General features: G+C 36.7%; 1 protein-coding gene across 3 annotated transcripts in view; it reads right to left on the reverse strand.

Annotated features, from left to right (window-relative positions):
- The window catches only part of LOC105453927 (protein roadkill), a 102774-nt gene that overhangs the window by 50700 nt on the left and 35525 nt on the right, over positions 1-16549 (reverse strand). For all 3 annotated transcript variants that reach the window (XM_011696208.1, XM_011696207.1, XM_011696206.1), the window contains exon 3: positions 8832-8891. The gene's annotated coding sequence lies outside the window, so the exon portion shown is untranslated. The remainder of the gene's footprint in view (positions 1-8831; positions 8892-16549) is intronic.

Consider the following 16549-nt stretch of genomic DNA (forward strand, 5'->3'; position numbering starts at 1 on the left):
CTACAAATTTCTCGCCGCAAATTATTTATGATTATAAGCAGAACGTATACATAATTCTTGCCTTGCATAAATCTGCAAAGATTAGATTAACTCAACTTTTATCTTTATTTGTAAGACTTTATTCTTTTTTTTTTAATCAAAAACAAGAAAAGTAATATGATGTAAAATACATTGTTATACTGCTGGAACGTTTGCGAATAAAAAAGAAAACAAATGCAGTTAAACGAATTAAACGCGCCTGTTATTCGCGCTCCGTCGCGAGATGAGAAATGGAAACGCGCTTAATAGTCTTACTCGGAATTCACCCGAGAAGAGCCGCCGGTATGACAAATTAATTAACGGTGCTCCCGGGTCAGCTCGTTAACTTAATTACCCTTGCGCGCGGGTTCGGATTCGCTCGACCGTAAAACGTACGGAGGCGAGGCCGGCTGCAGCCGGCATGCAGCCACCGCGACGAGCTCAAGATCGCATCGAACTGGTTCGCGGATCGTGCGTACCGAATTGCAAAGGCTGAGTATATTACATAGTTCAATTACTGATAATTTCTGCCGATCGCAAAGCAGGTGTTGTTTATCGGTGCGACAGTTAATTCCCGCGAGAGAGTTCTATCGATCACTACTCAGAGTCGACTCGCTCGTGAAGAAAGAGGTCCGTGATGAGGCTTCCGCAGCTTGTAAAATGCACACATACATGGTGAGATTGCAGGTGTCAAGTTTTTTTTCGGTCTCAAGACTTAAGAAAAAAAAAACTGTTCTTCCGAGCGACGACGAGTTCCAGAAAATATTCTTTCCAAAACGCCACTTTCATTACTTTCTTGCCAACTCGAAATAGTCACGTTCTTAATTTATCGATTACGTATTTATTATTTTTAAATGATTTAAACATATATATATATAGTTACACGAGAAAAAATAGGAAAAGTATAGGGAGATCCTGCAGGTTTAAATCCTGAGTGCTGAGGTAATATTTTTCACAGCAAAATTTCTTTACAGTATTCTCACATTGCGTTGAGAAGTGGGAATCTTATGAGATGTTTGTAAGCATTAGTAATTTTAAATTGATTATCAATTTAAAATTTACTGTGATACTACTATTTCTGGTTCAATCAAAAACTGCGTTAAAACCGAAAGTAATGGCACGCAGTTTGTAAAACTAGAAAAATGTATATAAAAATTACATGAAAATTTAATATAATGAGCATCAAAATCCTGCTGCAACCGTCATTAGCCTATCTCGCGAATTTAATTGTGTTAATCATTGTGTATGGTCTATGTATATATATAGTATTTACGAGAAAAAAAAAGTTGTATTAATAACATTAACAACATTGTCAACAGCATATTGAGAGAAAAATGTATAATATTTGTGATTATAATCGCATAGTATAATAATTAAGAGTTCCATTTTTATAATTATTACTGCAATAAGGTAATGGCACTCGTTCTGGCTCATCCTCATTATAATAAAAATTCATATTTTTTACCCCAAAAGATATCGAACAGTCAATAATATTTAATAAATGTAATTAATCGTAAAGAATACTTTATAAATTATTATAGTAAATTTCAATACTATTTTATATTTTTTTAATTTTTATTGAATAAAATAATAAGTAAAAATTATCCACAATTTGACTCCTGAGTCTAGTTACGGACTGCCCATAAAATATTCTTAATTTTAATTGACAATGAGTTGAACATGGTACTGATATTTTTCCATGAAATCTAATGCTCTATTCGTTACCTTCAATAAAACCATAAAATAATTCTTATAAATATGTATTAAATTTTTTGAATAAATTTTTAAAAATACACTCAAGTTGAGATGTCTCACGTTTTATTATTTACTGATATCAATAAAATGTGTAACGTTATTGTTATTAAATAAGAAACAATAATTATGATTACTTAAATATAGTAATATTACAATAATATAATAATTATTATTATTATATTTATAGTATCAAATAAATACTTAGCACCGAAAATGACTATACATTATATAAGTCATACAAATTATCACAATCGCAACCATTTTTTTCTCTCAATGCATCTAATAATGAAAATAACCTTATTAATTCAATGACAGTATTGATAAAACAAATACGCCATGTTCTTGTTTTAATAAAATGATATTTGTTTCGTTAATACTGCTTGTATGAATGAAACAAGATTATTTTCAATTAGACTATAGTGTTGGCTAATACCGTTAATACAACATCATTTTTTATCATGTATAAATAACACGATTCGCTGATAAATATATCGCAGATGTGACGTCCATTTCCTGCGCAAGAACAAACGATATTCAGAGCCCTTGTGCAATTAGCCTCGAGCAATTGAGAATTCGGTGGCTCGCTAAAAAGCATGAGTAGACCCAGGGGAGGAATTCGATGAGGATCCGATGTAATGCAATGCATATTTCACGAGAATCTGCCAAAGGTTCGGATTAGTCGACCGTGGCCTTCGACTGCGAGCCCCCGGATGGCCGCGGGTAGATACCTCTCTGCGGCGAGAGCGGCGACTACGCGGAGACCCCGATCGATTCCATCGATTATCGATACCGGGGTTAAGGTCATTCTGCAATCTAAAAGCGATGTAGAACGACGTGTGCTCCTCGCACGCGCTTCTCGCCGCGTGACGACGGAGCGGAGCGGCACTATCGATCACCACCCCGCGCTCGGAATAAACTTATCGAATAATACCGCGCGCTCGGCAAATAGACTTGAGAGATACGGTCGGGCCTAATGAAATTGCCTCTTCGAATCGGAGGACGAGAGAAACTAAAGACACCTTGAAATATTGTGAGTATGGTTTCAAAATCCGCCAGCAGACTGACAAGGGAAAGAAGGTCGAGAGCGCGGACAAGTTCGATAGGACAGATAAATACGAGTATATTTTACGTGTTTTACATTTCGTCTGGCTCGTCTAACTTCGGATCTTATTCCACACAAGAGACAATTCCCTCTATACAATTTATCTATATACAAAATTAATTTGATTATAATAATTATAGGCATATTGATGATTCCGACTGGATTATGCGTTTCCGGCACAAGTTCGCCTTCGAATACTTGCGGAGGATGAATGCGGACATCTTAATGTAGGGACACTTGCTGCACTTGAGCGTGGAAATTTTTCAAAAAAAAATTCTGTACGTTCATGTGCGTGCCACGTCGGAGCTCCTGCAGCGCTGTAGCAGTTCCAACTTCCACCCGGCGGTGTTTCCTCTGTTTCATATAATGTGTCGCCTCGTCGTTTAACTATCGATCACTGCCGAACTATTATCGATTGCTGAACGACGACAAGCAGGAAACGCCGGAGGTCACGTCGAAGTTACGTCTCTCCGTGTAGGCTCGGCCGGGTACATAGAATGGATGGATGGGACACGGTGAGAGGCAGAGAGGAACACGCGCCGGCCACACGTATATACACGTATATGCACTGCACGCGTGTATGTACGCACGTATACACACAGGATGTCCTCGAGTGCTCGTTTTACCACGTCCTAGACGGCCTCACCGTCGAAAATAACCATTTCGATGGTCGCCGCTGTACGGTCGGCTACGTGCTCGCCCTCGCCCATTGTGCCGCGTGGCCGCCGCTCTACCGACCCCGGAAGTGGTCTCGCGGCTTTCTTTCCGGAGGTTTTCGACAAAGCCTAACGAGATCACCGCCGTCGCCGACGCCGTCGCCGCTGTCGTTATTTGCGCACGCTAATCTAATCAAACAGTTAGCCTCCTCGACGCGATGACGAGAACGACGCTGACGCGATCGAGCGGATACGCGAGCACGGTCATGCCAATCGGTCGATCTCAAATATCCGGCGACGTCCAAGTCTCCCGTCGAATGAGTTTCGTGGAAAGCCGCCTTATGAAACTCTCTGTCTCGTATTTCGACGAAATATTTGTCTGCTTTATCTAGGATGCCTAGGATTATTTAGGATATATCAGGGGTATTTCGCAACTACAGCGTGATCAACATAGCAATATCTCGATTTCAATATAGCGTATCCCATATAGAAAGAATGGTTTTGCTAGGATATCTAAAAATGTAATTATAGATACAAATTTGAAAATAATTTCGTTAAATCATCAAAATAATTAAAGAGGCTCAAGCTAGAACGTCAAAATTGTTTTCAGCATCGCTTATTATGCCTGAACGTTCTAAAATAATAGTTCCAAAAAATTATTTTCAGGTCTATATCTAGCTAAATTTTTAGATAATTTAAGATTCAAAAAAATCGTTTTTTCGTGCATGGATAAATTAATATAAAAAAATGTCAATAAAAGTATAAACAAAGACAGACGATATCAGGCAAGCTTATTACTATAGGCATGTAGGTTGCACTCACACTAATCTATCATCGATTTTCACGGCTTATATATATAATATTACTCGGTTGATTTCCGGTCTTCCAGTTTTTTACATGTAATAAGGATGCATGCTATTGGCTAATATTAGCGATTCAACTGCTAACAACAAGTTTTAATCATTAAACATTAACTAACATTAGTTTATAAAAAATGTTTCTTTTTATTATTTTAAACCGATGTTTTTATAAAGATTGTTGGATGTTGAAAACAAAACTTGCGTTGCCGCAAGTCAAATTTCTCCAGCACGTCAGGTTTCAAAGATAATTGCAGTTTGTTCAAAAAATGGCTTTTTGGCGATGTTTGACATTTTTTTTTGTAAAAAAAGTTAACGTTATCTTAAAATTCTTATCAAAAGTCATAAATGTATTGTTCATTTCTTATAAAATGCATTTCTTTTTATTTCAACATCTTATACTTATTTATCCATGTTATGAAGGATTAAAGGTAGGAAAACTTCTCATATGACTCTCAGGCATCGTGCACACGCGCGATCGGCGGTGATTTTGTTATTATTTGTTTCTCCTTAGATCATATAACTTTTGTTTGAAAAAAATATTTTCAATGTGTTTTCTTCGAGATATTCGAGATGATGTTAAGATATACATATAACTTATATATAACTTCATTATAGAAAAATTTGTTTTTAAAAAATCCTTTGAATCCTTCATAACATAATTAAAAGGTAAGCTATTAAAATAAAAAAATGCATTGTTTTTATAGGCGATGAATATATTCACTTTTAATCGGAATTTCAAGATAAACTTCTTTACAATAAAAATGTCAAAAAACCATTGGATATTAATTTTCAATTATCTTAAAAACTTGCCGTGCCAAAATGTTTTTTTGCTTGCAGCACCGATTTTAGAATTCAAAAATCTATAAGAAACACCTAATCCGATTTAAAATAATTTTTTGTTGTAAGCGTAATTATTGTTACACTAGTTATATCCTATATATTATGTATGTATATCAACAACTCTTCTTTTTATCTCTTTCTCATAAAATTTAAATTTAATTTGACATCTCAAAAATATAAAGTCAACATCATTTATAAAAATCAAATATTAAGTTAAACATTAATTAATATCCTAAACAAAGTAATAAATAATAATAAGAGAAAACTCTGTCCATTTTTATTTCCTAAAATAAATTCACAAATTTTGTCTTTAGTTCAATCATACAAACTTGTTTCTCTCTTTAAATGTATGTAAATAAGTATTCCGCTTTCTCCATTTCTCATTATTATTAAATGGAAAATTATTAAATTATTAATTATTAATAAATGGTTAAAACACATTAAGATTTTCTTTTACTCCGATTCAATCTGATGAGTTCTATTATAATGTTTTACGCATTCAATTGAAAACTGACACATTGAAATTTAGCAAAGAATTCAAAGGAACGCGCGAGAGAGATATATTTAAAATTAAATATCACTGAAGAGATAAAATAGTTGTGCATAAATTATGGAAGAATAAAGCACAGAATTTTAAAATCCTCTACCGTGTCGATTATATTATAAATAGATAACATCGCGCGAAATATCGACTTGAATTGATAGAACTCGATAAGAAAAATAAAAACTCTAAAACTAAGTTAAATAAATTGTAAGTATAAATAAATCTATTTTAAGTAAACTTGATAAATGTTCATATAGAGAACGATTGCGACTCCTTTTCGATGTTTATCGTGTGTTTAAAAAAATAATAGTATTACGACATAGAAGCTTTATTTGCGACAAAACCTACTCGAGTCACACCGAATGCGTGGCAACCTTGTGTAAAGATAACGCGTTGTATCGCAAATTAAGTTGGCATTACATTTACTTATAAAAATTACGTATAACGACGATGAATTGGCACGCGTAAATACGCACGCGCGTGCTCCTTACTTTTATATTAGTAGTATTTATATATAACAGCAATTACTTAACTTCCACGATTAACAATTCATAAGCGTATCAAGATAGCAGCATTATTTAACGAAGCAAAAATTTCACGTAATTTATATTGTTTGTTGGTTATATTAAACTTGATATGACAAAAAGCAATTTCTATATACTATATTTCTATATACTCGTATTAAAAATATTAGAAATGAATAAATGCTATCAATTATTTTTGATGCTTGATATTAGAAATAATTGACAGCACAATAATTGATAGAGCAATAAGAAAAAGAGCGTTGATTTATATTTAATAAATTTCAAAAAACTGAACGTATTTTTTTTAAACATAATAACTTCGTAAGAGTATAAATCAGCAGTATTTGGCGCTTAATCTTCTGGCTAAATTTTTTTTGCTTTATTAAACTTTTTTTGTTAAATTTTTTCCGATTTTTTTGGAATAAAACGCCTGCACTATAACAGCTTCTTTCTAAACAATCTTTTAGGACGACATTTGGACCATTGCACACCCATTCTATATCTCGTTATTAGAAGAAATGTCTTCGATTGTTTTGATCTGTAGGTATTTGTTTCATCGACAAAACATTCGCATTTTTAATTGCATTCCGCACTGTGCATATATATAGCGGCACAAAACTACAATTAGCTGTAGTCAAAAGATTAAAATTTATAATTGCAACAATGTTCATAGTACTTATAAATAAGAAACTAACTAATGAAAATCAATTAAATGACAAAAATAAATAACATCCCTGATAAAAAAAATTTCATAATATCTTGATCATAATATTTTTAAGACTTTTTCATATTTTAAATTTATAAAAAGTTTTAAAAAATACTTTAAACTTTTTTAGATTTTATAAATTTTATTCGGAAATTATAGAATGAAAAATCTTATAAGAGTTTAAAAAATTCACATATATAAAGAATTCCAGGAAAGCTAAGACTTTCTCGGCATTTCTGAAAAATATTCCAATTAATATAAAAAGTCTGAGGAATTTTCTAAAAAGTATAAAAGTTATAGATGTAAAAATTTTGAAAATTATATAGAAATTCTAAAGAGGTGTACTTTACGTGAAAAATACTAAGAAAAATTTTCGCCAGAAAGTTGATGGGTTGGATTATTAAGTGCAAGAGTTTTTATGAGCGCACGAATTCTACGCGATATTAATCACCATGTTTAATCTTACAATTAGCTTAACCCGGAAATTATTATGACCTTGATGTATTAAATTAAGATTTTCCACTATTAATTAATCTTTGGAATAAAGTACATTATTATCATGTTATATTACATGCTATTAAAATGTTGAAGCGATCATTGTGACGCCCTCGACGTAATAGGCTTAAATCAAAATTTTATTAGAGTTGGCTTAAAAATGGCTTAAAGGATAAAAATATCAGCTTGTATGAGTACAGGATGTAACATGTATAAAATTACAAGAGAGATCCAAATTGTTATAAGATACACAAATTAAATTATATTATAAAATATAGCGAATCCAATGTAATTGAAAAATTAATCGTGGTCTAGTCGGCATTCCGGTTTATACACATATATATCTCTTTTTTTCTTTTTAATCTGGTCATCAGTAATGATCGCTCGTGCCATTAGTCTTTAAATGTCGGCACGACGCGATTACACAGGAGCGTTAAACGCGCGCGCCTCACGTTTAAATGTGCACGCGCGCAGCGAGGAAAAATCACGTAAGGATCATCGACGTTAACGATGCCGATATCTTTATGTAACCACGAGGACGAATGATGTCACGTCTCCAGAGCATATTCACAATAGCTGCGAAATATCGTTGTCTACGTGCAACTGTACAAATTGCCGCCGCCTCTTCTTCTTCTTTGTTATCCCCGTCTCGCTCGCGCTCACGCACGCGCTTATAAAACATTCGCGACTCATCGCGCAGGAATGAATGTTCCGATAAAGAAATAATGCGACGCGAATTCGCACGCAGAGTTACGATAAAGTATGCGGAAGAGGCGATAAGCCGAGAGATGTCTCACTTAAATCGCGACTTGATGTAAACAACATTGCAAACAAATTAGATCCCAGTCTGAAGTCGTTTCCGATATAGAAACTCAATTTCGAATTTTTTTTAATTTTACAATTAGTCTCCAAAACAATTTTAATTTCGTTAATGTTAACACTTATTGATGAAATTATTAAATCCTACAAATTATATTAACAATTTGTAATAATAACTATAACGATAATTATTTAATAATTTCGAATAAATGTTAGCAATAATTTTTACTTTATTCGTTTTGTTATGAAAATAACATATTGCGTCTCTTATGCAAATGAACCGTTTTTATCCGCCGGGTATTATCTGAAGATTAAAGCAAATGCTAATTAAAGGATGCGATTGAGACAGTCTGCTGAATATCAATGCTCAAGGAACGCACGCATCGACAGATTTGGCGGAACGAGTTAGGACGAAAAGGAAGAGCAGGCCGATATCGTCATTCCGTATGGCAGCAATAAAGGTAAAAATAATCATTTGTTAAAAGCTATCGCAGACATGCGTCTATACTTACTCGTTGGCATAGTTCGCTTCACCTTGACGATATCATCCAAGAAGTACACACAAAGACCGCCTGAAATCAAGAGTCAAAGAGGATACCTCAGTAAGCTATTTATAGGGGAAAATCTTAATACATTGAGATTGTAATATAATTTTCGAGTTATAAGCTAAGATTAAACATGGCGATTAATATCGTGTAGAATTTGTGCGTTCATAAAAACTCAAAATCTTGCACTTGTACCGATCCAACTTTTTGGCCAAAATTTTTCTTACAATTAGTATTCTTTATTTAATTGTAAGTAAAGCTGTCTATACAAACAGAAAATCAACAAGGAAACACTGACGTGTCGTAAATTCCGCGTAAATTTTCACAAATATACTAAATTAATAGATATAATAAATTATAACATTATAGATAAAATGCAATACATAGATTGTAAAAAAAAACTCAACGATGTCAATCTTATAGAATAATTCGTATAATTTGTAAATAATATAGAGAAAAAAATAAAGATCAAATACGATGCGTATTTTTTGCAAAAAAAAAACATCAATTTGATGTCAATTTTGGAATAATCACCATGTTTAGTTTTATCTGCAATTTATAAATAATGCACGGAAAAAAATTATTCCAAGATGGACATTGCTAACGTCTTTTTATAAAATATATGTATTGTATTTAATCTACAATTTTATATGTTATACCTATTAACTTAACATGTTTGTAAATAATAAACGGTATTAATAAAACAAATCCGCCATGCTCTTTTTTTAATAAAATGTTACTTATTTTATTACTTATAGGTATATGAACGGATATAAGATTCTCAATTAGACTGCTGTTGGCTAATATTGTTAATACTCGTATACATTATTTTTTCCATGTGCAAATATATATAAATTAAATAATCAACATAAATATAATTAAACATTAATATGAATAAATAATTTAAATATCGATTTTCCAAGACTTTCCGACAATAAAGAGAAAATATGCATATATACAATATGTACTTTTATATATTAATAATGAAAAATCGTTGCAACAAAACCAATCATAGCATAGCTTGTCGGAGTTGGCTGCACTCGCACATGTATACGTAAAAGCGTATACATGTCTAGGCATCGTACAATAATCCGCGATAATCGACCTTTTGCCGAGCGTTTCATGAGGGGTATATCCACGGCACGGCCGCGGCGGCGGCGACGGCAGAGTGAAAATCGACTTGTAGCTGGAAGCTATACGGCAGAACTTTCAAATCGCACCGCTCTACCCGGCCTTCACATTTTCACTAGATGATTTTCACTCGACGGCCGCCGCTCTGTGATTCACTTTCCTCCTCGGGTGGGCGTTTACGTCGACCGAGCGCAAAAAGGCGCAGGAGAGCCGGTCACGAATCCCGTCGTGGGATATCAGACCTCGTTAACAAACGCGATACATGCCGTATATATACATATATCCTGTTAGAGTAGTTAGATCAAACGAAACAAAATTAGTTCCGCGTTAGAGTATCGCGCGGAAACTAATCCAATTCGATAATTCTAAATAAGTAAAAGTTAATTCTTTCGAGACTTTCGTGCCGCGCATCATGGATAACACGAGCGTTATAAATTGAATCGTAATCTCTCGAGAAAAGGAATGAAATTAAAATCGGCTACAAATGCGTGTATGTATATATACACGACATATATAGGTTGAGAATTAATTTCCTCATGCACATTCGAGATAGAAGCTCTCTGCATTACTTTTTCCACGCACTCATTCGTGCACACAATCGGAACGATTAGACGAGGAAACGGATATTGAAGCGAGTAAATAACGCACGCCGCTCATTTGCAATGCCGTATCTCTCGGAGCGACGGCTCTATTTGGCTGTGGAATCGGTTAGAAAGCACTCCCGCACGGGTAGAGAACCGCCGCGCCATGTGTATTAACTCGGTCTTTCCGTGCGGGTCTCTCGGGCTCTACAACATTCCCAATTATCGAGGCTTTCACCCTCGCGCTCACAGGCCGCGCTCGCCTCTAATCGCTCTAAAATCGGTACGCTATTATCGCGCAAGGCGACGTCATGATAGACCACGGGGTGGTCTGATCGTTCCATGCAGGGCTTCGGCGTTACGGTCCATTTAGCTGATCGCGAAACGTTAGAGAGAATCCCCCGATCGCACGCTATAGAAAAGGATAAAGGGAAAAAGGAGCGCGGGGAGATATCGAAAGAGGATGGCGAAGGAGGCGGAGGACAAAGTGGCTACGAGGGCATCGCGTCCGTGAGAGGAAGAGAAAGAGACAGACCTGAATACTACCGCGTGATACCGGATGGAGAGAGAATGCCCGGTGGGGGGCGATCGGGGGGACGATTTGGACAGCGACGGCCCTGAGCCACTTGCCACAGTAGGTCAGCTCTCTTCACCAGCTCGCTTCGCTTCGTTTTTCGAGTCTCCATTATACATACACAAATACGCTGCACATATATACGAGAAGGAGATCCTCCTCTGTCGAGATCTTTCAACGACATGTGCACGATATATATATGCTTTCTTTCGCCCGCCCACCACCCCTTGCCACGCACGTGTTTAACCTGGGCTCCAATTTTCCCACCGCGCGCGCGTTTCGCCACCTGGAATGGGTCCTGTGGATTTTCTTTTATTCTCTTTGCGGAACGGAGATCGCGGATCGACGTGTAAGCTCGGCCAAGAACTCGCAGAAACGATCCACCTCGCAAACACCTATTTTTCTCTCTCTTTCACAGCTGTGAAAATCCGAAATTACATCTGCGCGGGTCTTTTTCCATCTCAGAGACGCTTAAATCAAAACTTGATCGTATTAAAGTCTGCATGAAATTAAATCGGGGGATAAAGAGAAGCGTGCATGTGACGCGAAAGGGACGCGCTCCGTATGCAGGGATTGTTTCGAGGGCAATCTGTGTAATTTCACATGCGTCCCACGTGTCAAGCCCGTATCAGATTACGCATTGGAGATTGAGGATTACGAATTGAAGATTAGAATTTTTGATCAATCAGATAATTTTAGTTTTAATCCGTTTCGTTTCAATTGGTTGAATTCTAATCTCCCCAATTTGTAATCGACAATCTCCAATGTATATGCCTGTCACACTATACACTGTTTGCAGATAGAGAATTGCGAATTGATTATTTAACCAATCAGAACAACGAAAAAATTAAAATTAAAATTACCTGATCAGTTAAATTCTAATCTCCACAATTCGCAATCCTCAATACGTATAGCGTGTATCTTCGCGGGAGGCGACGACAAAGAAAAACGCGACGCCTTTGACGACCTTTTGACAGACGCGAGCGGGCCAATTTTTATCGGCGATTCGCTGACGATACGGTCGGCGCTACGATAACGGGAAAAGTGGGTCGATGTCCAAGAGAAGCGCGGCAAGCTCGGGGGAGTTAAAGTGCGGCGGCTAGCATAATAACTCCTCGGTGAATTAGCAACGGCGAAACGGTGTCATGTCGCAATTTTGTGGAAACAATTCACGCCAGCCTGCTTTGCTCGGCTCAGCCCCCTCCCCGAGGAATGGGTATCGCCCTAATGCGATTAAGCGAGGACCGTAGGTAATGCCCGCTGGTATACCCGCGGTACATTATTATATCAATGTCGAATAAAAGCTCTCGAAAACTTGACGTGCCAGCGACGAACAATTAATCGTCGGAGCAATTAGTATTCATCGGAAATAATTTCTTTTCAGATCCCTTTTCTATATATACAGAACAGAAATACGCCGAATAAAATTTTCAGCTACGGACATTTTGGCGTGAAATATACGTTCATTCCCCCGTATTTCTTCCCTTTTTCTTCGCGAGCGGAATTCGGATTCATAAATCTGCACGTAGGGCCACCACCGCGAGCACATTTTCTCGAGATGTCATTCGGATCGATAATCCACTCTCGACGTCACACGTCGATTCTCTCCTCTTCCTCCTAGGAGGAAGTTCATCCGTCCGCGACGGGAGAGAGAAAGAAAGAGAGAGAGAGAGAGAGGACTTATCGTTAACCTCGATCCTTTCTTGTAGCCACGAGACGTTTAATACCCACTCCCACTCGTCTAACTGTACCACTAGGTCGACCAGGTGCTGCCATCGACGATCGATTAGATAGATGTCGATTGGGGAACTTTGACGTTAGGAGCCACGTGACACAAGAAGGCACCCGAGAAATAAGAGCTTATGCGAGCCAGAGCGGAATATAAGATCAAACTATAAACGAGGAACAAATGTATAGGAATTTGATCTATAATAAGAAGGTATCCATACATAACATAACAGTTACTGAAACATACAAGTCTATTTATAACGCTAGTCTTCTATATTTTTCTAACCAGACGCAAGATTCTTATATAAACCTTACTCATCGTTTTTATCTTTATGTGTTCATTCTTACCTCTCTTATTCCTACATCTCGATATATATATTTGTTATTTATTTTATGTTTATATTTAGATTTTGTATTACACTTCCTGTGTTCTGGTCTTCATTATTTCGACAGTTTCCTCTAAAAAAAAAAAAAGACCTAACGGAACCCGTCTGGTATTACATCACAATGCCAGTTACGTTGATCCGGATGGCAGGTCACGCTCGCGCGAGGCGAACATTCGGCCGAGCGCAAATTTTTAACGGCGTTACATCGATTGTATCACCGAAAACGCGCATCGTTAACATCGGCATCGGCGCGGTGGTTAAAAAAGAGGAGGTGCATAAGGCCAAGTAAGAGTAGTCAAACTGGTTTGCTATAAATCGTCTCTCGATTACAGGAGTCGCGTCGACGTCAATTAAATCAGTATTAAATTGCCCGATTTGTCGTCCGCGAACTAATAATTCGCGGTAACTAATGGTTCTATGGAAATTCTAAAAGATTCCTCACGACGCGCGACGATACGATGATGTATCCCTTATTTTCCAACTCGAAAGAATTGAAAATTAATCATAAACAAATTTTCCTAAATTACGAATTGACAGACATCCTGCAATTAAACCCGAAGCCGTACTTTCCAGATATAGGTATATTCGATACAAATAAAATGTAATAATTCGTATCAATTACTCGTATATGTAAGAATAATTCTGAAAAATATAATATATCTCTAATGCAAGTGTTAATATCTTGGTTTAAAATATAGAGAATTGTTTCTAATAAAAGTGTTTGTAAATATAATTTTTTTTTATTTTCTTATGAGATGATGCACAAACGAGATATACACAGTGTGGTCCAGGTTTGAGACAAAAATCATATAAGAAAAAGAAAGAATACGTCAGAAAAATATTTAAAAAAATTTTTTTATTCAAAATAAAACTTTTTATAATCACTATCGTTTTCCATCGCTGTTGACCTACTCCTCTTTTGTAATCTTTACTGATCGTCTTTAGATCGATTAGAACGAAAAGAAACTTAAATTTCTGCAATATCGTCAAATGGTTAAAAAAAAATATCGTAACTCTACATAATCCATCCTACTTATTTAACTTATCTCCCCCTGGCTATTTCTTGATTCCGAAATTGAAATTGCAATTGAAAGATCAAATATTCGATATTTCAAAAATTCAAACCGCTGCGACAAACCAGTTAAAGATAATTATAAAAGAAGAACAATAACGATGCAAAGATTGAAAACGAGAAATTGAAAACGAGAGAGCAGAGCTATTAGAGCAGAAAGAAGTATTAATTATAAAGGATCTTATTTATTTATGAATAAAAAGTGTTAAAAATATTTTCTTTACGCGTTTTGCTTCTTTTATAAAATTTTTGTCTCAAAATTGGACTACACTGTGTATATTTCCTTTATGTGTTGCCCATTTCATGTAACTTTTATCTCAAAACTTGTGTATTATATCGCACTGTGTACATCCGACATTTTTACTCCGCGCCGAGTGCATGTAATTGCACCCATGCGAGTAATTCGAGAATTAACGAACGACGTCGTGCATCTCGCTACCTTCAACATTTTGGAAAGAATCATCTATTAAAAACTGCGGGAGTTTGAGATCCCAGGTCGTCTGTATCCCCAATTCGTTTAAGCAGCATTTAGGGATCCCTCTGTCTCTGCGGGTGGTATACAGTGACGACCGATAATTATGATGATGATGGATGATGATGATGATGATGATGATGATGATGATGATGATGATGATGATGATGATGATGATGGTGAAGAGGACAAGGACGAGAGAGCTCAATCCCTCCCGTCCGCGTCCTCATCTTTACCACAAAACGCCCGGCCCGGTATGGATCCATCTCAGGTCTTGGCAGACAAAACGGATGCAGCGCGGTGATTGAAGGGATCGACGGCTGCGAGAGTATACAGCTCCGAAATTGAATTCCAGAATAACTGTGCGTCGCGATAACTCGTTTCGTGGCTTTTCCACGAAAGTGGAGCGGAGCGCGAAGGCGATTACCCCGCGAAACTTGTGCCGCACTCGAGGAGCCCGCGCGATATCGGCGACGGACGCGCATTAATTCTCGTCGATTGCATTGCGCTCGTTTGTGGTCTCCGAAGCGCGATTAATCCTCGTGACGCACGTTCAGGAGATCAGAGACAGAGAAAGAGACTTGTGCGATTTCGGAACTTATATACGAGAATCTTTTATATTACTGAAGCAAAAAGCTTTAATCGCTTAACTTTTAAACCGGTTTAAAAAGGATTCTATGCATATAAAAATTCTCCGAAGCGGGGGGGAGAGAGAGAGAGAGAGAGAGAGAGAGAGAGAGATATGAGGGTTTGTGCCATCACCCTTGGTGTCGGCGGGATGGAACGATAGGGCGAGGGTGGAAACCCAGAGGGCTTCCGAGGGGTTCCCCGATCGCCGGGTGGCCGAAAGAATCGCGACGCGTTTCTCGAGGGGCTGAGAAATCGAGGGGCCCTACGCGCAGCCCTACGACGATTCTCTCGTTTCCACTCGTTTCATTGTCCAGGATGGCATATGGCGTCCGCTTTGTCCGTCGGAGAGAGAACGCTCCTCCTCTCCGCTTCCCAGGCCTCGATGGAAACGATAACGAAAATCGATTCCGTAGCCAGCCATGCAAACGCGAGCGCAGCGCGAGTTTAAAATTTAACCCGGCTACGTCTTCAGTTTCCAAGTTTAATCTAATTTTAGTAACAATCCTCTATTTCGAGATACAATCCGTTTAGCAACAGCATTGCGTCAAGTTCTTGGCCCTTAACAAAAAGTCTTTTCATGGGTTTTCCATCGTTCAGGTTAGATTCATGATAATCCGATAATCTTCAGAAAGAATGTTTGCATTAATTTGAAATCTGGTAAATTCAACCAATATATTTATTCGAAAACGAACGAGTCAGAATTCTTGTAGAAATTATCCGATTGACGAGTACACGCAAGAAGAATGATTTTGCTGGAAGATGTAAAAATTTGACTAAATACAGATCTGAAAATACTTTTGTTGGACAATCAAAATAATTTTGTTGGAAATTCAAACTGATAAATTGCTAGAAATATCAAAACGTTTTACAGCTATGCTCATTATTTTTTAGTTTTCCGCAAAATAATTTTGATGATACAATAAAATTATTTTCAGATCTGCATCCAGCAACATTTTTAGACCTTCCAGCAAAATTGTTCCTTCTGTAATATATGATTAATTTTTTCCTGATAAATATATTCTAATTTTTTGATAATTTGATCCTTGATGATCGAGCTAATTATTACGTACAATTTTCCTGGGAGATATAAATTTCGGTAAAATTTCTTCTT

The sequence above is a fragment of the Wasmannia auropunctata genome, unplaced genomic scaffold (assembly GCF_000956235.1).
Source record: "Wasmannia auropunctata unplaced genomic scaffold, wasmannia.A_1.0 LD335992.1, whole genome shotgun sequence".
Classification (NCBI taxonomy): domain Eukaryota; kingdom Metazoa; phylum Arthropoda; class Insecta; order Hymenoptera; family Formicidae; genus Wasmannia; species Wasmannia auropunctata.